The sequence below is a fragment of the Canis aureus genome, chromosome 15 (assembly GCF_053574225.1).
Source record: "Canis aureus isolate CA01 chromosome 15, VMU_Caureus_v.1.0, whole genome shotgun sequence".
Taxonomy (NCBI): domain Eukaryota; kingdom Metazoa; phylum Chordata; class Mammalia; order Carnivora; family Canidae; genus Canis; species Canis aureus.
Genome location: NC_135625.1, coordinates 19,596,548 through 19,622,035, shown reverse-complemented (window position 1 = coordinate 19,622,035; position 25,488 = coordinate 19,596,548). Strand labels below are relative to the sequence as shown.

General features: G+C 47.3%; 1 long non-coding RNA gene across 5 annotated transcripts in view; it reads left to right on the top strand.

Moving 5' to 3' along the window:
- Positions 1 to 18,117, top strand: part of LOC144284299 (uncharacterized) — a 77,069-nt gene extending 58,952 nt beyond the window's left edge. For 4 of the 5 annotated variants that reach the window (XR_013352649.1, XR_013352648.1, XR_013352650.1 and 1 more), the window contains one exon: positions 12,908 to 18,117. This is a non-coding gene — a long non-coding RNA (uncharacterized LOC144284299). The remainder of the gene's footprint in view (positions 1 to 12,907) is intronic. The other variant, XR_013352647.1, reaches the window with a different exon arrangement.
- The last annotated feature ends 7,371 nt before the right edge of the window (positions 18,118 to 25,488 follow it).

The window sequence follows — 25,488 nt, the reverse complement described above, 5'->3', positions numbered from 1 at the left end:
ACCGAATTCAGGCAGGTACAAATCTCAGTCCACAAACTCAAGGTGACAAATGTATTTTTCTATGATTGAATTCATTTTGCATTTTAAGGTCCCATTTCACCAAGTAATGGAGACTAAATTTCAGTCCATTCAAGCTTTTGAGTGTCCATTCCAGGGAGCTTACACAGCATGGAGGCACTGAAGCTCAGGGTGAGGGAGTCAAAGGGAGGAGTTCCCAGGCACCCTCTAAAACATTCATCTTTTTTATCAGCTTTTGTCCTTGTGGGTCTATATAGGCCACTACTTCATCCTTCTCACTCCTGTGAGATGCTCCTCACACCTGTCTCAGGCATGGGGAACATCCCATGGCATAGGGTACCATGTTTTCTCTGTGAGGCTGTCTCAGGTCCACTGGCCCAGACACAATGGGGGAACATTCTAGTCCACTCATCCATGCATGCTGGGTGGAGGGGTGCTCTGAATGTCTTCCAGCATCCCTGGGTCCTTGAAACATGGGTCACTTTGCTCAAGGACCCCCCAAGCCTACTGAGTTGTTCATCATCTGCTCCTTCTGCTCCTTCCTCCGCAGGTGAGCCTAGGGAGTGGCGGGACAGGCTGTGGAGACCAGTAGTCATTCTGTTGGTTCCAACCCTTTCCCTTCAAGGTCTCCTTTCCCGTATAGAATTTCTTATCTGGATCAGAGCCTGGTTCTTTAATATTCTTCTTCCCTTATAGCTATTATTCCCTTCCTGGACTTCTGTAAAAGTCAGGACTTTGCCTCTTTGCCTTCAACATTCTGCTGCATCTTGCAAAAGGCAGTGGCCACAGGACACCCCACAACTCAAATACTAGCCAGAGGGTTATAAAAGTTAGCACCACTTCTGGAATTCCAGGGAAACATGGGGAAAGGGAGCATCTTTAGCCATATCTACCAAAGCCCGCTCAGATTTTAATACTAGAGATATTTTATTTTTTCAGAAGCGATTTAACACCAAAGGATGAGTAGAGTTGTGGAAAATTTGCAAGCTAATCAGGAATATCTGGGTGGATTAATTTTAGCAAGTACCTATCAATTAATCCCTACCAACAGTCACACCGATGACTGGTGTTATAAATCTTCTGGGAAATAATAAAGCAGAAGGGCAGAAAGGATTGCTGCCAGTGATCTAAACAGAAAGAACGCACTGAAAACCGTTGATGGTCTACCAAAGGCAACATTTTAAAATCCCATCTTCTCTCCTTCCCTTTCTATGCAACTGTTGGTTGAATAAGGATGAGTTTTTAAAAACCTCAATTAATTTTAAGGAAGGAAACAAAGTAAGTGTTTTTCTTCTCACCAGGGAAGGCAATTTTGATGTTAAACACCTCATTGATAGTGGTAATACTATGCAGTTAATTTTAAAGATGGGAACAAAAGAAGTGTTTTCATTCTCACTAGGGAAGGCAGTTTTAAACACCTCATTGAGGGTAGTACTGCCAGGCTCATTTGGGACTTGATAATAGCTCCTCTTGACAAGACAATGCCGAAAACACAGGGTGAAACCTAGCAGCACTTAGACGAGTTTTCACCCCCACCTACTAGCAGAGGCACATTTTCTCTATTTCCTGAAAGGAGTGTTCGTCTGCAGTGCAATCCAATTATTTTTACAATGCCAAGTCCCATGGAAATGAATTCAGGAGCTTACCCCCATTGATTTCAGTGGGGCTTGGTGTGGTAAAATTGATTCCACAGGGCTTTGACAGAGTGAGGAGAGGGGAGAATTTTTATTCACATTTATTTATTTTTCCAAGCTAAAGCTTAAGAGGATCGGAATGCGCCTTTTATCGCTGCCACACGAAACTAAAACCAGTAAATAGGAAGGGAAAAGAACAGAGTTGCTTTACCCCCGTGGCCAAGAATCTGCTCATTGTTATGGGGTAAAATCTGATTGCACTTTTCACTAAACACATAAGTGGAATCAGACACTAGTAGAAGGCTTCAGCTTGCAATCACAAGAGGAGCTTGAAGTGCTGGGACCCTGCTTCCCAAAGTGGGCCTTGTCACTGCCTGGGTCATTGGACTCTGGACCTAGTGTCACTTTTGGTTGTCTTGAAAGTCAGAGAGCATAATGTTCTAGCCACTGGTTCCAAGAGAGGGGACGTAATACACCCATTTGACAAAACGTTGGAGGGGCACCTGTCTGGCTCAGTTGGTAGAACATGTGACTCCTGATTTCACTGCTTGTGAGTTTGAGCCCCACATTGGACAAAGAGCTTAGTTTTAAAAAAAAAGAAACAATAAGAGAGAGAATTACTTCCATTCTAAATAACTTCAATTCTCCTACGACATCAGAAATTCAAGGAATTCTATTACTGGAGCAGTCTCCTTAGGGATGCATCATTGAGGCTGTTTTCTCATTTTTAAGAAATTTAGGACCCGTTAGGAAACTGAGGGTGAGAGAGGCCCTTGAGCAGTGCCTGACACTTGATTTCCAGGCCAGCATTCCTTTTACCCACCCTGGTGTCAAGAAGAGAGGAGGTTAGCATCTAGCCCCTTGGATTCCCCGAGTCAGATGCAGAGAAACCACCACTACCTGGTACAAGTGGATTTACAGCTAACCTCGTTGGGGGGGATTCATGGTGCCGGAAAAGACAAGGAGAAAATGGATTACAAACCCGGGCACACCACAGTGCAGGGAGCCTTGGTAACCAGAGTAGGGCGTCCTTTTGAGGAGACCACAGTCCCCTGATGTGTAATTGGTTCCTTTTCCTGGGCCTGCCTGAGCAGTCTGACGCCGAGAACCCCACTGTCTGGAGATTGCGAAATGGAGCCCCTATGAGCGCAGTGGGGAGAGTGAAGTGTTACCTGGGAAGTCTGTTGTGTCCTCCGTCTCTTCCCTATGGGGGACTTCTACATTTAGCAACCTAACTTCATTCTTACCGAGGCATTCTTGACTGTTTCTGTCAGTGAGAAGTAGGTTTTGAAGATATTAAGGGAAATTTGTAGAAAGGAAACATGGTAGAGCAATAAGAGAATGTAGGCCGAGTGCTCTGGTATTAAGATCTTCAAACAATGAAAGCACTCTAGAAAAATAAAGCGTATTATTCTATTTATTTTATTTCAGAATAATATGTATGATATTACCTTAGCTTTTACCACGTTAGGCCATTTTTTTTTTTTCTTCCGGGTGCGGTGATATCTCTCCCAACCCAGCTGAGAACAAGCTTCAATAACTTCAGATGTTAATATAATTTTTCTATGAACCCTGTCACATTACTGTCTGTAAGAATCCACTCTTGGATGTTTCAGTTTCCCTCCGGGTTAGCAAGAGACTTTCATCCCTCCTTTGTGCTTGCCTGGCTCTCAGGAATCTGAGGGAAGTTGCTGATTGCTCCAGGCTTTGGTTCTTTATTAGCTTCAATCTGCTTAACACTCCACTTTCGTGCCTCCTTTGAAGATGTGTGAATTCCCGCCTGGCAGGAGTGCCAGGACCCAAACAGCGTAAGGGGGTGGGGTGGGGGAGCGCAGAGCAGGAGTGCACAGGGAAGCACACCAACGGAAACCTCCCTCTGAAGCATATGCTCATGCCAGCTCTCCCGGGTTTTCTCACAATTCTAGATGCAGCTTGGGAAGACAGGCAGTGGGGAAGAGCTATATATTCTTAGGGGATGGCTCTCAAGTCTACTGACCTGGTCCTGAGCCCCCCTGAGGAGTCAATAAAGCCTCAAGCCTGTTTCTGGGGGCTGAGAGAGCTACTTCTTCTAGTGCAAACTCCCGTTTGTCTTAGGATCTGAGAGTCCCTTCTCCCAGCATGCTGGTGCAGAAAGTCTTCCAAGACAGAGGCATCTTAACTCTTTTGCTCCTCATGGAAACCCAAGGGGAACCTTCACTCTCACCATCAAAGCCCAACAAGGGATAAGAAGGCTTTGACCACAGTTGCCTCTGGCTTCCTCTTCTTCAATAGACATAGGCTACCTTTTAGATTTCCTTGAGACAGTCATCTTGGGGTTGCCATGACAGTATGCACAAGGGAAGGCTTTGATGGAAAGGGATGAATCTATAGTATCTAATACAAGGAATAAAGAAAGCATCTCCTAAATTTGGGATTATGGGCTCAGTTTCAGTGAGCCAGTTTGGGTTGGATTTCTGTCACTTGCAACCAAAGGATTAATGATTATATATACCAACTTTACTGATTTATATATACTCTATATAATCAGGATTTTAAAACTGGGTTTTAATCTAGACTCAGTAAATTATGAATAAGGTTCTGAGAAACTCTGGGGTATAGCTTCGCAGACATATCTGTCAACACTTATGTGTGCAAGGATGTATGTATGATGATGTCATGGCAGCATTTCCTTTCTTCGTTCGTTCGTTCGTTCATTCCTTCCTTCCTTCCTTCCTCTCTCTCTCTCTCTCTTTCTTTTTTTGCTATTGGTGGAAATTAGAGTTAGCAGTAAGAGTATGGTCATATAATTTTGTTAATCTATACTATTGAAAAGAATGAGGTAGTTAGGGGCGCCCTAGTGGTTCAGTCAGTTAAATGTCTGCCTTCCGCTCAGGTCATGATCCCAGGGTCCTGGGCTAGAGCCGGGTCCTGGGATTCAGCCCCACATGGGGTTCCCTTCTCAGCGAGGAGCCTGCTTCTCCCTCTTCCCCTCTTTTCCCCCTCCTCCTACTCACGCTTTCTCTCTCTTTCTCAAATAAATAAGTAAAATCTTAAAAAAGAGAGAATGAGATAGTTATTTATGTATTAGTAGGGAAGGATGTCTTTGGAAAAAATCAAGTTCCAAAATCAAATGCATAGCATGATTCCATTTTTGTAAAAATATTTTAAAAATTCTTCCCAGAAGTAATATGAGCAATGGATATGGACAGGCAGTTCATGGAAAAGAAATGGAAAATGGCCAGCAAATATATACAAAGAGGCTAAAGCATGATGGTAGTCATGTAAATACAACTGAACACACCAGTGGTGGGTTCTTCTGCTCATCAGGTCATCACTCTTTAAAAGTTTTTCCCATATCCATGGTAGTGAGTAGGGAAGTGGATTCTCTCATACACCACTGAAGAAATTAAATTCAAAACCTTTCCAGAAAGTATTTGTCAGTATTTATTAAAAATGTTTGAATGCGTATACCTTCCAATACAACAATTTTATTTCCGGAAAAGTATCTGACAGAAATAAAAGGTAATTGTTTCCTAATATCCTACCATCCTGTCTTCCTCAGTTTCAGAGCTTGAGCTGGGCACATGGCCCCAGGAATAATGGCTACATTTCCCATCGTCCTTGTCGTGAGCTGCGGCCATGCACTCCAGTTCTGGGCGATAGTGTATATGCAGAAGCAGCAACTTCTAGGAGGTTTGCTCAAAGGCAGGAGTAAAACTTCTGGGGCTCTGCTTTTTTTCTTCTCTCCGGAATGCTGACTGCTGCCTAGAGTTCTGGTAACAAGCATGGACATTGAGGTATCCTGGGAATGAGGTCAGAGCCAGCAAGTTTAGGAGGAGACTGGGCCCAGGGCTCCAGGAGGATCACACCAGCCTCGACCGGACCACTGCCAGGCTTCTTGAACATAAGAGAGAAATTTAAATATCCATCTTGGTTCACTCACAATATTTGAGGTTTTATTTTACTCTCCAAGCTCAATCCTCACTAATTCAAATGCATAGAGGTATATCTACAAGGGTAATTACTGAAGTGTTGTTTAGAATACTAAGAAATAATCTGTTGATAAGGCAATGGTTGAATGTATTTTATGGTCCACTTGTTTATTCATTCGCTCACCAGATATTTTTGAACATCTACCCTATGTCTTTTTAAAAATTTTTTTGGGGGGATCCCTGGGTGGCGCAGCGGTTTAGCGCCTGCCTTTGGCCCAGGGTGCGATCCTGGAGACCCGGGATCGAATCCCACGTCGGGCTCCCGGTGCATGGAGCCTGCTTCTCCCTCTGCCTGTGTCTCTGCCTCTCTCTCTCTCTGTGCGACTATCATAAATAAAAAAAATAAAATAAAAAATAAAATAAAATAAAATAAATTTTTTTATTGGAGTTCAATTTGCCAACATATAGCATAACACCCAGTGCTCATCCCACCAAGTGCCCCCCTCAGTGCCCATCACCCAGTTACCCCAACCCCTCGCCCACTTCCCCTTCCACTACCCCTTGTCCATTTCCCAGAGTTAGGTGTCTCTCATGTTTTGTCACCCTCACTGACATTTACACTCATTTTCTCTCCTTCCCCTTTATTCCCTTTCACTAATTTTTATATTCCCCAAATGAATGAGACCATATAATGTTTGTCCTTTTCCGATTGACTTATTTCACTCAGCATAATACCCTCCAGGTCCCTCCACATTGAAGCAAATAGTGGGTATTTGTCATTTCTAATGGCTGAGTAATATTCCATTGTATACATATGCCACATCTTCTTTATCCATTCATCTTTTGATGGACACCAAGGCTCCTTCCACAGTTTGGCTATTGTGGACACAGCTGCTATGAACATCAGGGTGCAGGTGTTCCGGCGTTTCACTGCATCTGTATCTTTGGGGTAAATCCCCAGCAGTGCAATTGCTGGGTCGTAGGGCAGGTCTATTTTTAACTCTTTGACATCTACCCTATGTCTGACACAATTCTAGTCACTGGGCTCATAGCAGTGGATAAAAGAGACAAAACTGTCACTTTATAATTTGTGTTCTAGTGAAGGAACATGCAAAGTATGGGATACTATGGAGCTATTAAAAATGAAAAGCTATTGTATGTGTGTTCCTGTTCCCAATATATCATTTGGTTTTAAAAATTAGAGGTATGTTGTGTTAACTATATTTTCTAACGTTCTGCTTTTGTGGTTCTGGCATCTGAGGTCTTGGTGATCCTGGAGACACTGCTCCTCCCAGGGCTAGCTAATTCCTAGCAATTCCACCTTCCATATGCAAACCAACTAGTCCAGAGCCTCTACTGCCCACTGCCTCCTTGATGGAGCTCACAAATGAGCCACTAGCTCCCTGTCCTTTTGGCCCCAAGGCCAGGGACCAGGCATCTAGGGCCAGTCCCTACATCTCTAATTCAAACTAGCCAATTCTACAGGACGTCTGGGTGGCTCAGTGGTTGAGCCTCTGCCTTTGGCTCAGGTGGTGATCCTGGGACCCCGGGTTCAAGTCCTGCATCAGGCTCTCCTCAGGGCACCTGCTTCTCCCTCTGCCTATGTCTCTGCCTCTCTGTGTCTCTCATGAATAAATAAATGAAATCTTAAAAAAAAGAAACCCACACACAACAAACCAGCCTAGCCTAGCCTGCTTATCTTGCCTGCCCATGTCTTCCCACAAAAACCACCATAAAGGCTCCTTCCCATTCCTTTCCTTTCCTCCTTCTGCCTTCCTTGTGTGACCCTGGGTGGTGCAGCATCCTCCCCTGTGTGTGAACTGGGAGAAACAAACTAGCTTTTCTTTTCTTTCTTTATTTTTTCTTAAGATTTTATTTATTTATTTGAGAGAGAGCAAGGGGAAGAGCAGAGGGACGAGCAGACTCATGAGCTGAGCCCAATGCGGGGCTTGATCCTAAGGCCTCGAGATCATGACCTGAGTCGAAATCAAGAGTCAGACTCTCAACCACCCAGGAGCCCTGCAACTATCTTTTCAATGGTGAGTTTCTCATCTGTTAGCCTCCCCATACCTGCACAATGACAAAACCTACACTTAAAAACACATGTATAGTGTGATCTCACTTTAAAAATCGATAAAGGCATGTGTGTTTGCATATGTTTCAAAAAAATAAAGGAAAATTCATGAAAAGATACACAAAACTCGTTAACAGTAATCACATCAAGGAGGTAAGAGGACACATTCCAGCTCCTGGAGGATGGGAGGCAAAGGACCGTTCATTTTACTTTAGGCATTTCAATATTAATCAAATTTTACAAGGAGCATATGTTACTTTTTGTAAGAAAAAAATATGTGGGTATATTTTTCATTTCATTAGTCTACCCCCTTCTTTCTCTTGTCACACCTGAACTCTGCACATCTGGAGCTTCTTCCCCTTCTTTTTTTTTTTTTTTAAGATTTTACTTACCTATTTGAGAGAGAGAGAGCACAAGAGAGAGCGCACGAGCTGAGGGGAGGGGCCAAGGGAGAGGGAGAAGCAGACTCCCCACTGAGCAGGGAGCCCAATGTGGGGCTCGATCCTAGGACCCTGGGTTCATGACCTGACCTGAAGGCAGATGCTTAACCCACAGAGCCACCCAGGCGTCCCCACCTGGAGCTTCTTCAAGTGGTGCCAGGCCTGGGCCACTGTCCCCTGGGCCATGACATCGCCAGATGGCAGCTCCCCCCACGCTGCGTCATACCCTCTAGAATTATAATTATACCTTCTGTAAATCTGTTGAAGTCTAGTCTGCTGAAGGTTCCTCTCTATACCTTTGACATTGTCAAATTAGTGCTTTTTTATGACTTGTAATAATGAGATCACCAGGCGGAGAAGAACAAGGCATCATGGAAGCTTGGAGATCCCGTGAGGGAGGTGTCTCTGAGTAAGTGCTGAGAATCCAGTCTCTCGTCACACATCTCTGAGTGTGCCTAGATATGCAATGGCAGCCACAGCCAAGGAGGGTGGAGAGGGCTAGGTCCCGCCCTCCGTGGAGATGGAGGCAGGTCAGACCCCGGGGAAAACAGTGAATCTTCTCTTACTGGGGCCACAGGGAAAGTCAGTCCAGCAGACTGGGGGCAAAGAGAATATGTGGAGCCAGTCTGACTAGCAAATGGCACACAGTGACTTAGTCTGTTGGGGGCTTAAGCGACAAACATCTGTTTCTCACAGTTCTGAAGGCTGGGAAGTCCAAGGGCCAGGCTCTGGCAGATTCAGTGTCTGGTGAGGACCCTCCTCCTGGTTCATGGATGGCTGTCTTCCAGCTGTGACTCATACAGTGGAGGCAGGAGGGCTCTCTCTCTCTCTCTCTCTCTCTTTCTCTTTTTTAAAGGTTTTATTTGTAAGTAATCTCTACCCCCAGTGTGGGGCTCAAACTTACAACTCTGAGATCAAGGGTGGCATGCTCTACTGACTGAGCCAGCCATACGTCCCTCTGGGGTCTCTTTTATGAAGGGCACTAATCCCATTCGTGAGGGCTCCACACTCATGACCTAATCATGCCCCAAGGCCCCAACGCCAAATACCATCCCACTAGCTATTAGGTTTCAACAGATGAATGTTGGGGTGACACATTCATTCCATAGCGCACAGTAGGCAAGCAGTTGGGAGGGAAGGGGACGGGCTTCCATTACAGCCAACATGCCATCAGATCGTGAGGCAGAGCAGTGGGCGTCCAGGGCAGATGGCTTCAGGAGATCCAGTCTGGCGTCAGGCCGACAATGAGGGAGGTCTGCCCAAGTTCAGGGGAAGGCAACTGCGCCCAGGTAGGCATTAGGTATTCACCAGTGTCTGTGGAGCACAGCAGGCCGGGCCTCCCCGTGGGGAACAGCTGCACCACAGGCTCCTCCATGGTGAGTGCTCCCCACTGCGGCTCAGAGCACAGGCTGGATTCTGTGAAATGACAGCTGCCTCTCACCAGCTGTGCCACCTTCGGCCAGCTCCTTAAGCTCTCTGGGTCTCATCAGTCTTGCCTCTAGAATAAAAACAATAAAGCCCAGCTCATGGGGTTGTTGAGTATTCATGAAACTAAGGCTCTGTAAGAGCAAACACTCAGTCACACTGGGGAAGCTCGCTTGCAGGCGGCCCAAGTGGCTGTGGAATGGAAACCGGCCTCACATCCTGGCTCGGAGACCTTTGGAGATTTTTTTTTATAGATTTTATTTATTTATTTATTTATTTATTTATTTATTTATTTGAGAGAGAGAGAGAGAGAGAGAGAGAGAGGCAGAGGGAGAAGCAGGCTCCATGCAGGGAGCCCGATGTGGGACTTGATCCTGAGACTCCAGGACCATGTCCTGGGCCCAAGGCAAGCACTAAACCGCTGAGCCATCCAGGGATCCCCACCTTTGGAGATCTGAATGACTCCACCTACCTTGGAAGATGAGGGCAGTCTGCAGATTTGATTTAGAATATCGCAAAGAGGGGGGAAAGGGTACCTGAAACTCTTTGAAACCGATCATTTTAACCTGCCCGTCTATGAGGAGGGAGAGGGAGACACTCTCTATGGCTTCCAGGTCCTTTCTACCTTGACCTGTTTCTGTGCGGTGCTGAAGAAAACGCTGAGGGGGCCTTTTGCAGGTGAATAGTGGATGAGTAATAGTGCTGTGTTTATCTGGCCCCTCTGATCTCAGGCCTTCGTAGAATGTTAGACAAATACCTTGCAGCAGATAAGGGTTTTCTCTATCTTCTAGAGGGGAAGTTGGAGGCTCAGTCAACAGACAGTGATGGAACCAAGAATATAATCTAGATCAAGCACTTCAGAGCCAAGAAGGGATGTCACAGAGGCATTAATGTGTGGTTTTCAAACTTGAGTATGCATAAAAAGATCACATGAGAAAATGTCTCCGTATACTCCATCCTGGACCCTACTCTGAGAGATTCTGATTCAGAAAATCTGGATGTGGGCTCTGGATTTTGAATTTCAAAGCAGGCTTTTAGGTGGTACATTTATCACATTTTGAGAAATGCGAGTCTAGTGAAGAGTCAGAAGGAAGTGTGGGCTTCTCTGTGGGGCTTGGTCCCTGGGTGGCCAAGAGAACCTTCTCTAGGCATTTTATCCAGGGATAAAATTGATATAATTTCTATCACAAAATTTTGTCTTCTAGTGGGAAAAGGCATGGAGAGAATACAAACTCCAGTGACTTGGAGTTGGAGTTGACTTGTCACTGCCATTCAAGGCAGCATTGCATCTCCTTTTGTCCTGGATAAAGGGTGAACCATCGTGATCTTCTTTCTCCTTGGGAAGCCTTCCCTGGAGCTCAGCTCTCTGTCTGTCCTTCCTGGCTCTTTCTCCCCAGAGCCCATCAGGCCCATTCCCTCTCAAGATCAAGGACAAAAGAAGCTCCCCACTTGCTGCCTGCCCTTAGAACTCTAGCCAGAGAGGGCATGTGGGGTGCACTGCAGAATCGAGGTGCATAGGGTGCTTTTGGACCAGTTTTCACTATTGCTTAGCATACTTTTGCTCATATTTTATTTAGAATGTGCATGTAGTGGAAATGATAGTGGTCTTACATGTGTGAGTGTGTGGTGAGGTATCTGTCAGCTGTTGCTACCAGGGTTATGTTAACTTCAAGAAATGAACTGGAAAGCTTTCCTTCTTTTTCTATGAGCTGAAGCAATCATAAAGCATGGATTATTTATTAGCAATACCCACTTGAGCTGGCCTTAGTGAGTTTGTGCAAAAACAGCACAGAAAAGGAGCAATTAGAAATACTGCTTGGGGGTGGTCGTCAGGACTGGCAGATGGATCATCCTGTTTCCAGATGTTTGCTGTAATGGAACAGATTGTGTCTCTACTTCCTCAGCTGGCTTGGAGGGTAACCTCCACTGACCTCACAGCTCACTTGTCAGAATTTTGCAGAACCCTCCAGGAGAAGTCCAGGCCGACTCCCTGAGCCGTCTCTTTCAAGTGCTAAGCTCTGGAACGTAGAGGAGCATGGAGGGGCCGTGAAGACCGGGCCCCCCAGTCCTATGAGTCAGAGGCAGCAGCATCTGTGGGTCTGTGTGTAGGAAGAGAAGGTTGTATTGCACAAGTGCGCTTTCACCATCAGCTTTATTTTTTTTTTAATTTTTTTTAATTTTTATTTATTTATGATAGTCACACAGAGAGAGAGAGAAAGAGAGAGAGAGAGGCAGAGGGAGAAGCAGGTTCCATGCACCGGGAGCCTGATGTGGGATTCGATCCCGGGTTTCCAGGATCACGCCCTGGGCCAAAGGCAGGCGCCAAACCACTGCGCCACCCAGGGATCCCTCACCATCAGCTTTAAAATGATGTGCACAGCTGGTCTTTATTTTTTTTTAATTTTTATTTTTATTTATTATTTATGATAGTCACAGAGAGAGAGAGAGAGAGAGAGAGAGAGGCAGAGACATAGGCAGAGGGAGAAGCAGGCTCCATGCACCAGGAGCCCGACGTGGGATTCGATCCCGGGTCTCCAGGATCGCGCCCTGAGCCAGAGGCAGGCGCTAAACCGCTGCGCCACCCAGGGATCCCCACAGCTGGTCTTTAAAGAAAAAAGAAGAAGAAAGAAGAAAGAAGAAAGAAGAAAGAAGAAGAAGACAGAGGCGGCTGTAAGACTCAAGGAGATTGGACTGTGGATCTAGTTTTCTTTATCTTTCCAGAAGAGGTTTCATTTGGAAGGTTTTATCACCAGCAGGGTGATAGGCTGCTGTAGTCTGTGGCTCCGTTTTGAGTAGGCCTGGAAAGTCATAAAAACCTCTTCCTATTTTAGAGGTGCACCTGCACCTGCCAGCTGGACTAGATATCATGTGCTGTGGGATGATGAAAAGGAATGGAAGAAAGCGTAGGACCCTCCAGATAACCTATATTTATATATAATACATATGTATCGTGTATATTGTATATAAATTAAACATATTAACAATAATATACACAAATTAAACTTACATCTGTTATATATATGTTTATATATTCCATACTTAAGTAATATCTATATATAATATGTTTATATAAAATATCTATTTGTTTATAATACCCATTTATATATATTATATGGTTATATAATATATACTTACATACTATTTATGTTTATATACAATATATATTTATAATATGAAAAATAAATGAGAAAGAGGAAGTGCCATTTCACTTAATAGATAATGTTCATTTCAATATATGGACATTTTAACTAAATGACATAAAGCTTTTTCCTTCTGAATTTCACCTCAGGGTTTATGAATTAAATGCCATTCTGACATGGTTTTAAATGACCAGATGAAGATTTAAAATCCGGTTATCACGTGGCTGGAATAATAACTGACATAGAAATAATTGCTTTTTGACAGGTGGTCCCACAGTTTCGTGATTAGACCTACAAATTCAATGTCAGCAAGCTGTCCAGAGGCACCTTCCCTGGATCTTAATGAAGAATGACCTGCTTCTCTGAGATTCCACTTCCTCTGAAGCTTAGAGATGCTAATAGCAAAAGAAACTGAGAAAGAGGGCAGAAGCATAGAAAAAAAAAGCAGGGAAATGTGGTAACCCAGGAAGGCAAGGGAAGAATGCTTCTCAAGGAAGAGAGATAAAGAACTGGATCTAATGCAGACGGTGGGCCAGGGACAGTGAGGTCCGAGAACTGGCCATTGGGGTCAACCACATGCAGGTCATGATGGACCACAAGTTGGGATGAAGTTCCAAAGTAGCCAGAAATCTTGGCATGGAAATAGAACACGCAGAGGGAAGAGTGGAGAGGCCTCCCAGAGCAAGAGAATGAGAAGCCCCACAGAAGAAACCCATCTAGAGAAAGTGGCTGAGTCACAGAGTGATGGGGCACTGGACTTCCCTGGCCCATCCACCTGTCACAGCCCCTCATGATGACCTATGCCCCCTGATGTTCTGGAGTCCCTGGTCCCTGTCCCTGTGAGTGTGTACACATGGGAGCTGCTCTACTGAGGCTCCCCTGAGTGCACTGAGCAGACCCCAAAATCACAACTGTCTCTATTTTACTAAATCAGAGTCGCATGAAAGCAAGATGTGGTCAGAGGGTCCTGAATTAAGACAGAAGAACAGAAACAAAATGGTGAATGGGATCAATGCAGAAGGCATCAGGATTTATTTGTGGTGTGGTAACAACATAAAGATCTCTCCAGCGGTCTCACAGGAAAGGGATCAGTCTCTCCTGGACGTCTTCCTCAGCCTGATTATGGCAGGAAGTGATGGAAACCTGAGGAAAGCCTGCTTTTTGTAGTGATGATGATCAAGAGTGGTTGTCTGGGGGTGGCCATGGTAGGCATCACCCTAAACCGAGAGTCCAGATGAGCTGGTACCTTGGATTCCTGAAGTGTGGGTGCTGAGCAGTATACATTTGTGAAAGATATCCCTAGAGAGACCTTTGACTGAGGTTGGCATTCTTGGTGGTAAAATTTGCTTTTTTTTTTTTTCATAACCAATGTACAGAATTCAGAATTTGTTATAGTTCTGGGCACTGAGGTCAAGTAATAGCTGGATCACCCAAGAGATCAGGAAATCTCTCACACTTAACCATCTTGGGAAGGCTTTCCTGGATGTCTGCTTTAGGTCACCAAGGAAGAAATTTCTAGACCTATTCCAGGCCCATGGATGTTAAGATGTTAAGGAAATATTCATCAGAGTCTAGATGATTTTGATTAGATTTAAATGTAGACTCTTTGTTTTCACTTTGTGCTGTGTTGGCCAAGTTTTAAGATTTTTTAAAAGCTTTTATTTATTTATTTGAGAGAGACAGAGGCAGAGATAGCAAGAGACAGCAGGAATGGTGAAGAGAGGGAGAAGGAGCAGGCTTGATCCCAGGACCCTGAGGTCATGACCTGAGCCAAAGTTAGATGCTTACTGACTGAGTCACCCAGATGCCCTAGTTTTAGGCTTTTTACAATAAGATTTATTGAACAACTACTTTGGGCCAAGTTGTACCTCAATGCTGGGAATGCCGCATGAGTCAGCAACAATGCTGCTCTAGTCCCGAGTGGTGGCAAAGAAACTCAGCCCTTCACAATTAAAGGTGCTAGCACGCTCCGCAATAAAACCACCCAAGAATTATTCTGGCTTACAGCCTATTAACTTTACCACTTCCTTAATACAAAGAGAATTTTATTACCCATTTACTCAGCAGGTTAGATTAATATTTGAGAGATTCATGGAGGCTGAGAAGCCTTGTGAAATTTCTAGATGCCACCTGTCAATGCCAGATCTTTTCCTTGTCATCTTGGGGCCTCTCAACTGTGACCTAAGATACTTAGCACATTCTTCTTCTTCTTTTTTTTTTTTTTGGTAGATTCAATGGGTGCACTGGTCCTCATAGAGGATTTTCTCCTGAAGAACGAGAATGTACAAAATCCTTTAAAAAAGCCACGAAGAATCTTAGTGCCGTTTGCATTTGGTTAGTTAGTTATTTTGCTGCTTGCATTTCTACTGTTGAGCCCAACCTACTGCAGCCAGATTGGCTACCTGGCTGAGAGGCCCTCTGTCCTCTCCTGGGCCGCCCCGCTGCCTGGAGGTGCAGATACATTCTCTCTGCCAGCTGACCTGCCCTCACCCCTCCTTAGCACATTCTTAGGGCTACTGTCTCCTTTCTTTCTTTTTTTTTTTTTTTTTTTTTAAGATTTTATTTATTTATTTAACAGAGAGAGAGAGAGAGAGAGAGCCAGAGAGCACAAGCCAGGGAAGCTGCAAAAGAAGCTGGAGAAGCAGGTTCCCCGCTGAGCAGGGAGCCAGATGTGGGGCTCGATCCCCTGGATTCCAGGATCGTGATCTGAGCTGAAGGCAGATGCTCAACCCCCTGAGCCCCCCAGACCCCGGCTACTCCTGCAAGCCTCTGCAGCCCGCTGCTCTCCTTTTGGGCTGGGGACACTCTTCAAAGGAAATTAAATGATCAGCCCTGTTCTGTCCATGCCCTGCTGCCAGGCTGGGGATCTGTGGCCTCCGGGGAGGTGGGGTGCAAACCGTCTGGGCTGAGGAGTCACCAGGCTTCACAGAGACCAGGCTCTGGGGACAGAAGAGCGCAGTCAAGTTCCGAGCCTTCTTAGCTGTGTGAACTTGGGCATAGTGCTGGCACGCAGCACGTGGCCTCAATCTCCCCATCTGTACAAAGGGATGGTCCTACCAGCCCAGGGACTGGCAGGATAGCGCGACACGTAACACACCGTGTCACTAGGTGGTAGCTCCTTCCCAGTCACTTTGTTCTGTCCCCTTTACCCTCCTGCTGGAGCTGGGCCACTGGGAGGTGGCCGAGGGGCAGGTGGCAGAGAGAGAGGGGGGCAGAGAGGTCCAGAGGACTGATTCCACCTCCCCGCCCCCCATCCAGCCAGTGGCTAGAGGTCGGAAGAGATGGACAGATGGCCAGTCTGAGGGCAGAAAGTGTCCCAGTCTTTGAGTTCCCGCCACTACCACCTCCTCAGGCTGGCACGGAGCTGTTCTGTGACACAGGCCCCCTGGGACATCCGCATTTTCGGATTTGCACACAAGATGACCTCTCTGGAGAGCTGTTTTCCGAAGGTGTCCACTGAATGTCTGCCACCGCTTTTGCCCCCTCCGTCCCCAACCTGTTGGGTCATGGTGAGAACCCAAAGGATGGCTCCCTTCAAAGCCCCAGGGAAGAGGTGGGCCCGAGGGGGGGCACAGACAGGTGAATGGGCCCCACCAAAGCACTCACAGACCTGGCAGCGACGAGGGTGTCCCAAAGCCAGCCTCTGGCATCAGTGACACTTACTGCCACTCACTGAAGGTTCACCTTGTGCGTGTGCTGCTCTTACAGGATGAAGGACGGAGAGGTTAATTTGTGTTTTTCACATTGCTGTTCTTGATTTTTTTCCCCTTTGCCACCATGTTTCGATGAAGGATAGTTGGAAGGAAGGCAGGCAGGGACAAGGGACACCACCCCCCACCTCCCACCCTGGCCTAAGAGGAAACCACCCTTAAAGGGATTTTATACCACCCCAGAAGGAGCCCTCTACCCTTTCCCGCGTGATAGAGAGACGGCAAAAACCTGATTGGATGACAGGCATGAGGGTTAATCAGATTAAAACAGCTGGCCGACAAGCCCATAAAAAGCCCTAGACTTAGAAACTCTCAATCATAGGAAATAAACTGAGGGCTGTTGGAGGGGAGGTGGGTGGGTGGGTGGGGGGTCACTGGGTGATGGGATGAGCACTGGGGGTTATATGCATCGGATGAATCACGGACCTCTACCTCTGAAACTAACAATACACTATATCTTAATTAATTGAATTTAAATAAAAATTTTTTAATAATAATAATAACAATAATAAAAGAAAGTCCGGTGGAAACCCTCTCGGATCCCCTCTCCTCGGGAGCTTTGTACTATATCACTCGACTCTCGCTCAATAAACTTCACTTAGCTGCCCACGACTATCTGGTCTACCTCTTTACTCTTCCAAGTAGCTTAACCAGACACTGCCAGGCCCCGGAGGAGAAGAAATCTTGTAATTTTGGCTTTTTTGCTTTCTTTCTAAAAAAATTTTTTTTCAATTTTTAAATTTTTTTAATTGTTTTTACTAAAGGTCAATTTGCTTCCTGTCGGAGATTGTAGGTGATATTTTTTGAGGGCATAGGACAGAGTTTGAGGTCTTTGCAGAGGAAGAGGTGAAGGTGCCAGTGTGACCAGAGGTTGCAGAGGTTCCCTCAAGGCTGGTTTCTGCGAGTCCTACAGGTGGGCACTGACCCATCACCCTGCACAAGGCCCCCAGCAGAAGAGGAAAGAACTCAGGGGTAGGGGAGAGAAAAAGGTTTTTCTCTACCCTCTTAGACTTTGCAACGGAGGCCTGTGAATTAAGCGGATGAAGGGCGGTTAACAGGAGAAAAGATGTGAAATTAAAAATATATATTTTAAATGTTACACGCACAGGGCTTCACAGGAAAGAGGAAAAAGCCTCAAAGAACTGGTTAGATGTGGGGACTTACATTCCATGTTAGCACAAGGACAGAAGTTGTAGACAGGCGACCAGACGAGGAAGGGGATCTGGGCTTCTGAGGGCTAATAAATTGTGGCAGAAAATCATGGAAGATAAGGTTTGTTTAAGCAGATGATCTTGGTGTTGGCCTCACCTGCTGTGGTAAGGGTTGCTGTCATCCTGGGACAAGAGAAGGGGATATTTACGCCCTGAGCCGAAGGAAGACGCTCAACCGCTGAGCCACTCAGACGTCCCTCAATTACCTTTAATTAAAAATAATCCTAATGCCAAAGGGCATATTTCTAACCCTTTAGAGGAGCCCCGTGAACAGGCCAGAGCCCACACTCAGGGGCTGACAGTCCTTAGGGACCAGGCTGGCTTGGGCATCAGTGAACGTTGGCAGTGACTGTGATGGACTTAGGTGGGAGGCCAAACCTGGTTTTCTGGACACCACAGCTATGCCAGCCATTCCTGGGTGACCCTGGAGAGGAGAAGGAGACCCCAAACATGACTGAGATTGAGTTTCTCACCACTTAGGCAGGTTGATGGACTTCAGCATGTGGCATTTTTTTAATACTCATGTTTCAGAATAAAATTCATAAAACATTTAATATCTCTTACCTCGTTCAAAACTCGCAATAATCCTACAAAGGAGGCACCGTTTTGCAGAGGATGTGCAGCCCTCAAGGGGTAAGTCGCTCAGTTCCTAGCAGCTCTTAAGGCGGTGCTTGTTGCTTGGTGCTCGGAAGCACTCCTACTGGGGGGGAAGGGTAGCGCTCGCCGCCCCCTAAACCCCCTCTACTTTGCATCATAATTGCTGTGGCTATTTCATTTTTAAATTTGGCTGAACCTTTACTTTGAATTGGTTTGCGAGAAATTGAGTTAATCTAACAGCACCCACTGTGTAGATCCATTTGGTCACCGGGCAGGATGGCAAAGTTGCTTGGTGAGCAGGGAAGCTTTTCCCCTACAGGTGGGCACTGGGGGCCTGTCACCCATCACACGTCTCCAGGGTCACCTGCTCTCCCCCGGGAGGGGAAGAGAAATTCCGGCTCAAGTGGTATTGAGAGACTTAAAAGACAGAGAGAGAAAGAAGAAAGAAAGAAAAAGAAGGAGAAAGAAAGAATGAAAGAAAGAAAGAAAGAAAGAAAGGAAGAAAGAAAGAGGGAGGGAAGGAAGGAAGAGAGAGAAAGAGAAAAGGAAGGAAGGAAGAAGAAAGAAAGAAAGAAAAGAAAGAAGAAAGAAAAGGAAGGAAGGAAGGAAGGAAAGAAGGAAGGAAGGAAGGGAGGGAGGGAGGGAAAGAAGAAAGAAAGAAAGAAAAAGAAGGAAGGAAGAAAGAGAGAAAAAGAAGGAAGGAAGAAAGAAGAAAGAAAAAAAGAAAGAAAGAAAGAGGGAGGGAGGGAGGGAAGGAAGGAAGAGAGAGAAAGAGAAAAGGAAGGAAGGAAGAAGAAAGAAAAGAAGAAAGAAAGAAAAGAAAGAAGAGAGAAAAGGAAGGAAGGAAGGAAAGGAAGGAAGGAAGGAAGGAAGGAAGGAAGGAAGGAAGGAAGGAAGGAAGGGAGGGAGGGAGGGAGGGAGGGAGGGAGGGAGGGAGGGAAAGAAAGAAAGAAAGAAAGAAAAAGAAGGAAGAAAGAGAGAAAAAGAAGGAAGAAAGAAGAAAGAAAAAAAGAAAGAAAGAAGAAGGAAGGAAAGCGAGCGCGAGAGGCGTGAGGAGGGAGCCCCTCTGGGAGCCTGAGGCCCGGGGAAGTCCCGGGGAGCCCCGGCCCGGCCCGGCCCGCGTGGGGCGCAGGTGAGGTCTGCGAGGCGCCCCCGCACCGGCGCAGCGAAGCGCGAGGGCCCGGCCTCCACCGCGGCCGCGGAGAGGTCGGGGCTCTGTCTCGAGGCGGGCTCCCGCGGCCGCTGCCCCGCGGGGCGGTTTGCTTTGGCCCGAGAAGCGCCTCCCGGAGACAAAGCGGGTTTTCGGCCGGAGCCGCGGGGGCGCCCGCCTGCCGTTCCGCCTGCGCCCGCGGGGGGGCGCCCAGGGGCCGCGCTGGCGGCCGAGCTCCCGGCGGCGGCCTCGGAGCGGAGCGCGGTGGGGCCACCTGCGCTGCGCACAGCCCCCCCATGTAAACAGGGGGTGGAAGCGTATTCAGACGGGTTGGCTGTATTTGGAAGATGCTTTTTTTAAAAAAAATTTTTTTTACTTATTCAAGAGAGACCTAGGCAGAGGGAGAAGCAGGTCCCATGCAAGGAGGACTCCCATGCAGGACTCGATCCTGTAACCCCGGGGTCACACCCTGAGTCAAAGGCGGCGCTAAACCGCTGAGCCACCCGGAAAATGCTACTTTAATGCAGGGGTAAAAAAACAAATAAATAAAAAATAAAATAAAATAAAATAAAATAAAATGCAGGGGTCAAAGGCATTAGGGTGTGCACCTCGGTGTCGCCCTTGCCTGCTGGGCCCTCCCGCCTCCCACCGAGACTCGGGCCCACGCTTCCTTCCTGGGTGGCCTGGCTTCTGCACTAGTGCGGGGCGCCAGGATGGCCTTCCCCTGCCCTCCCCTGCTCTCCTGAATAACCTCGCTTTGCAATCTCCATCTTTTTCTTCTTTTTTAATTTAAAGATTTTATTTATTTATTTGTGAGAGAGGCAGAGACACAGGCAGAGGGAGAAGCAGGCTCCCTGCAGGGGGCCTGATGCAGGACTCGATCCCAGAACCCGTCGTCAGGCCCGAGCTGCAGACGCCTAACCGCCTGAGCCCCCCAGGTGCCCCCTTGTTGCCCAGGTTTTCCCTCCTCTTCTCAACAAACGTGGGACTGGACTTGCCTGTGATACTGCATCAACTTGTTCCCCCTTACTTCCTGGGATCCACCCTGAGTTAATTTCTGTCCCTTCAGCTCCACTAAAACTGGCTTTGCCCATAATCCCAAATCCAGGAGATGCTTTCACCTTTTTTCTGTTAAATCGGGTACCTACCATCCCAATCTGGAACCTGGTCCTGTCTCTACTCCTGCGACTTGCTTCCCTTGAGTCAGCTCGTGGGCCTGCCCCTCGTTGAGCCCACGCCCCTTTTGGCCCCACAGTGGCATCCATTTTCCATAAAGCACTGTGCATGGAGGTGCCAAGGGCCCCAGGGCAGCAGGGGGTATGGACTTGAGTCTGGGAAGCAAGGTGACTGGGTCCCTTGGTCTCCGTGGGTTTTTACTGAGTTAGAGTGAAGTTGGCCAGGATCCTGAGCATAGGGCAGGTTCCCAGGGTCAAAGGACACATAGGGGATAGAGGGAGAGAGGTTGGGATGCATGGGAAAGCCAGTCGGCGCCCTGCTAGCAGTGACCAGTGTCTGGACCCAATCTCACAGGCCCACACCGGGATGGCCTGACCAGTGGCCATCCGAGGCTTAACGAGGTGGCCGATGGGGTCTGCAGCTTTGACAAGATCAGGATAGGAGAAGGCACATTTCTGCTCCATCTGGGGGTCAGCTGGGACAACTCCCTGGGGATGGGGAGTGGCCGGGGGACCTGGGGACAAGAGGCTTCCTCGCACAGCTGGGGATCGGAATGGCTGTAAGGCCGCGTTGAGGGCCAGAGTACTTGGCCTCTGTCCCCACGGGCCTCTCCGGGATCTGCCTGGGCATTCTCGCAGTCCGGTGCTGGGGTTCCCAAGAGCCAGGAGGTGCCTATGGCCGTTTTCTTAGGGCCAGAGTTAGGAACCCAGCAGAGCAGTATTTTGCATCCACTGTATTCAACTGGTTACACAGTTGCAGGGCTCCAGTTCAAGAGTCCCCGCCTGTTGACAGGAGTAGCAAAGACTTGGGGCCCATGTTTTTAAATTGCACACCTAGGCCACTGCCTTTATCCGTATTCTCACGTCCTCCTTGTTACGCTCTGCCTCCGTCCATTTAGGGTAGGGCCAAGTGGGGACGGTCAGCAGAGTTGAACCCAGAAAGTTCTGACTAGGGCCTCCCACCCACCCTTCTTTCTTCACGCCAACATCAGAACTAATGCCTTCAGCCATGGCCAAACTTGCGGGTGAAAGCGAGGCTGTCCATAGTTGGAGCCCTGCCTCGTGCAGGAGGGCGGAGAGGAGGGTAGGAAGACCAGATGGTGGAGCTCCTGGCACTCCATTTGCACGCAAGAGGGATTCTCTGAGTGAGGGGAAGAGTGCCGGAGCCAGGGAGTCAGTGCTTCTGCGAGGCCCCAAGCTTGCGGCCTGCTCCGCAAGCTCCCCAATTCCTGCTATTTCTTATTTTTATTTTTATTTATTTCTTTTTAAAGATTTATTTACTTATTTATTCATGATAGACACACACACACACACACACACACACACACCACACAGAGAGAGAGAGAGAGAGAGAGAGAGAGAGAGAGAGGTGGAGACACAGGCAGAGGGAGAAGCAGGCTCCATGCAGGGAGCCCGATGTGGGACTCGATCCTGGGACCCCAGGATCACACCCTGGGCCGAAGGCAGACACTCAACCCCTGAGCCACCCAGGCGTCCCATCCTGCTATTATTCCTGATGTTGCACATTGATTTTTATTAGTGGAATGAATTTCAGCTTCTTATTCTTGTCTTCCATTGAGCTTCAAAAGTGGTAGAAATTAAAGGCCCAGCCAGTCCAGGCATTTTCCTTTGAGGTTGGAGACAAGGACGTGAGATGTGGTGCCAGCCAAGGTAGACATCTGTGCCACCGAAGCCACTGATTTACCTCGTGGACGCTGCCACGAGCTATAAGAGTAACGGCCGTCTCACTGGAGACCCACACAGCTGTGAGCTCGTGAGCTTGAGCGACATGTGTGACAGGCCATCTGCAAGGCGGAGGATGATAGCAAGTCAGTGGAGTGGCTCCTTCCGATGATGAAGGTGTTGAAGGACATAAGGATACCAAGTATGGTGGCTCGGAGGCTGGCAGGGTGACCGTGGCCCTGTGCCAACAACTGTCGTGGCCTTTTTACACCAAACTAGGCGCATTTCCCTCATGCAGCCTCCTTCCTTTTGCAAGCATTGAATTAATTTCCCTTCCACATGTACACGCACCCCCGCTGTCTCCCTCAGACCAAGAGCTCAGAGTGGCTTATAAAGCACGTGAATAAGGTGGACGTTTATGGTAAAAGAATTTCCACCCAAAGGGACAGGAGAGTCATTGGAAGTCAGAGCCGAGGCTGTGGTTCTGCTTCCTCAGACATCTCAGGCTGGGTGGACTGGGGGCTCCACGGGGCTCTCAGCTGCACCCTGATGGAGGGAGAGGATTTAGATCGTCAAAGAAGAAGGCCAGGGGGGGTGGCCAAGGGAAGACGAGCAGGGATAGATAAGAAAGGAGGCAGGGGGCACCCGGGTGGCTCAGTGGTTGAGCATCTGCTTTTAGCTCAAGGCGTGATCCCGGGGTCCTGGGATTGAGTCCCACATCGGGCTCCCTGCATGGAGCCTGCTTCTCCCTCTACCTTTGTCTCTGCCTCTCTCTGTGTGTGTCTCCCATGAATAAATAAATAAAATCTTAAAAAAAAAAAGAAAGAAAAAGAAAGGAGGCAGTGGGACGAGGTTGCTTATGGCAACGAAGGGTACACACATTAGGGTCCCATAGACTGAGGTTCGCCTTTTGTTCCCATTACTTAGGACTTTGGCAAGACCCTCTTTAAGTCTTGGTATCTAAACATCTGAATTCTAAATATTTCAGTAGCTAAAAAGTGGAGATTAAAATAATGATCTTACTGTAAATTGTGAGGATTAAATGAGATTGTAGATGTCTGGCGGCTGCCTGAGGCCTGGGAGCGAGGATGAGACCTACCCTCCGGAGGGGCTGCATGTGTGCACCTGGAGGACAGGATCCGTTCTGCCCGGAGCGCAGGGCTGGTGCTGGGGTTGGGTGGGGGGAAGGGATCACCGTGAACCACAGGGTGCGATTATGAAGTCACCCAGGATATTGGTGCTGGAAGAGTGGGTATACCACCGTCCAGAGGAGTGTGAGCCCCAGAGAGGTGGTCACTCGTTACATGAACGCTGCATTCATGATACCATCTGAGTAATTGGCCTTCTCAAAAACAGAAGCTCTTTGGGGCACTGGGCTGGTTCAGTGGGTAGAGCAGCTGACTCTTGATCTCAAAGTCATGAGTACGAACCCCAAATTGGGTGTAGAGATCACTAAGAAAAATAATAAGAACTTAAAAAAAAAAAAAAACAAGCTCATGAAGGCAGAGACTAATTTATACATCTTTGTAAACTCCTGCAAAATCCAGCAGGATTTTGTGCTGCTGCATCTTCCTATTTTCTTGAATGAGGGGAGCAGGAGCTCATTTAAGAAATGTGGTATCGGGCAGCCCCAGTGGCCCAGAGGTTTAGTGCTGCCTTCGGCCCAGGGTGTGATCCTGGAGACCCGGGATCAAGTCTCACGTCAGGCTCCCAGCATGGAGCCTGCTTCTCCCTCTGCCTGTGTCCCTGCCTCTCTCTCTCTCTCTCTGTGACTATCATAAATAAATAAAAAAAAAAAAAAAAAAAAAAAAAAAGTTAAAAAAGAATGGCTATACTTCTAAAAAAAAAAAAAAGAGAGAAAAGAAATGTGGTATCTATACTGATGGTGTAGTACACAGTTCACCAACCAATCAGATCCAACCCCATCTGTCTTAGAGTGTTTAGGCACAGACCTAGCTGACTGAGGCAGCTAGGTGACATGGCTCCATAAACAGTTACAGGATTCTAGTTCTGTCTTTGGCACATTAGTTATGGGAGGGAACCAAAGGGAAAAGAAACTGGAAAAATGGGGGGCACCTGGGTGACTCAGTGATTAAGCATCTGCCTTCGGCTCAGGTCGTGATCCCTGGGTCCTGGGATCGAGTCCCACATCAGAGTCCCACATCGGGCTCCCTTCAGGGAGCCTGCTTCTCCCTCTGCCTATGTCTCTGCTTCTCTCTCCGTGTCTCTCATTAATAAATAAATAAAATCTTAAGAAAAATAAATAGAAAAAAATAAACTGGAAAAATGGGTAATACCCGATACTAGCAAAGGTGCGGATAAATAGCACTCGAATGTGATTCTTACGGTGTTATAAGTTGGCACTACCCTTTAGGAAAGCAATTTTATTCAAAGATCTATAGCCTTTGAGCCAATCATTTCACACAAGTAGATTTTTATCTATTTGTTTTCAAACAATATCTGAGTTAAGGTGGGGCCAAGGAGGCTGGACATCCTCACAGGGTTATGCCCGGTAAGGAATGCAGAGGCCAAGCTGGGGGAGGTAAGGTGTCCACGTGTGTGCAGAGGGAGGAGAGGGCAGGGTGTTAGCACCCACCTGGGGTAAAGAGACATCCCTGCAGGGGACAGTGGAGGCATGGCCAGCCCCCAAGGAATGAGACCAAGCAGTGGTGGAATGGGGGGTGGGCAGTGGGAGATTTGATACAGGAAAGGGAATCGGTTAAACGAGTAAATACAGCCAGGGTGCCAAGAGGCTGGTTTTGCACTTAGCAGCACGAACTACTGAAAGCAAGAACAGAAGCCTGAAGTGTAGACTTGAAAATGGAGATACTGATGTGAGCTCATGGTTGCAAACTTCACAGGTGAAAAATTTACCTTTAAACAGAGATAAGTGAAGTTGAACATCTTTTTTGTTTGCTTATCGTGCATTTTTAGGGTTTCTTTTTTCCCTGTGAAGTGTCTGTTGACATCTTCTGACACGAAGAATTTTTGGAATAGTTGTAAACGTAGCCATTCATTCCTAACAAGCAACATGAATATTTTCCCAAGATTTTCAGTTCTATGTTGTTTTATAGCCAAACAGACTTTTAAACATCTTATGTATTTGGGCCTGTCAAATGCTCTCCCCCAGATGCTTCCTGGGTTTTGTATCAGGCTTAGAAACAGCCTTCTCTTCTCCATTTCTCTAAAGGGATGCACTCCTGTTTTTGTGACACACGTTTCTGATTCCACTGGTCTCATTTAAAGTCTGATCCGGGCGCCTGGGTGCTCAGTGGGTTGAGCGTCTGCCTTCACCTCAGATCGTGATCCCAGGGTCCTGG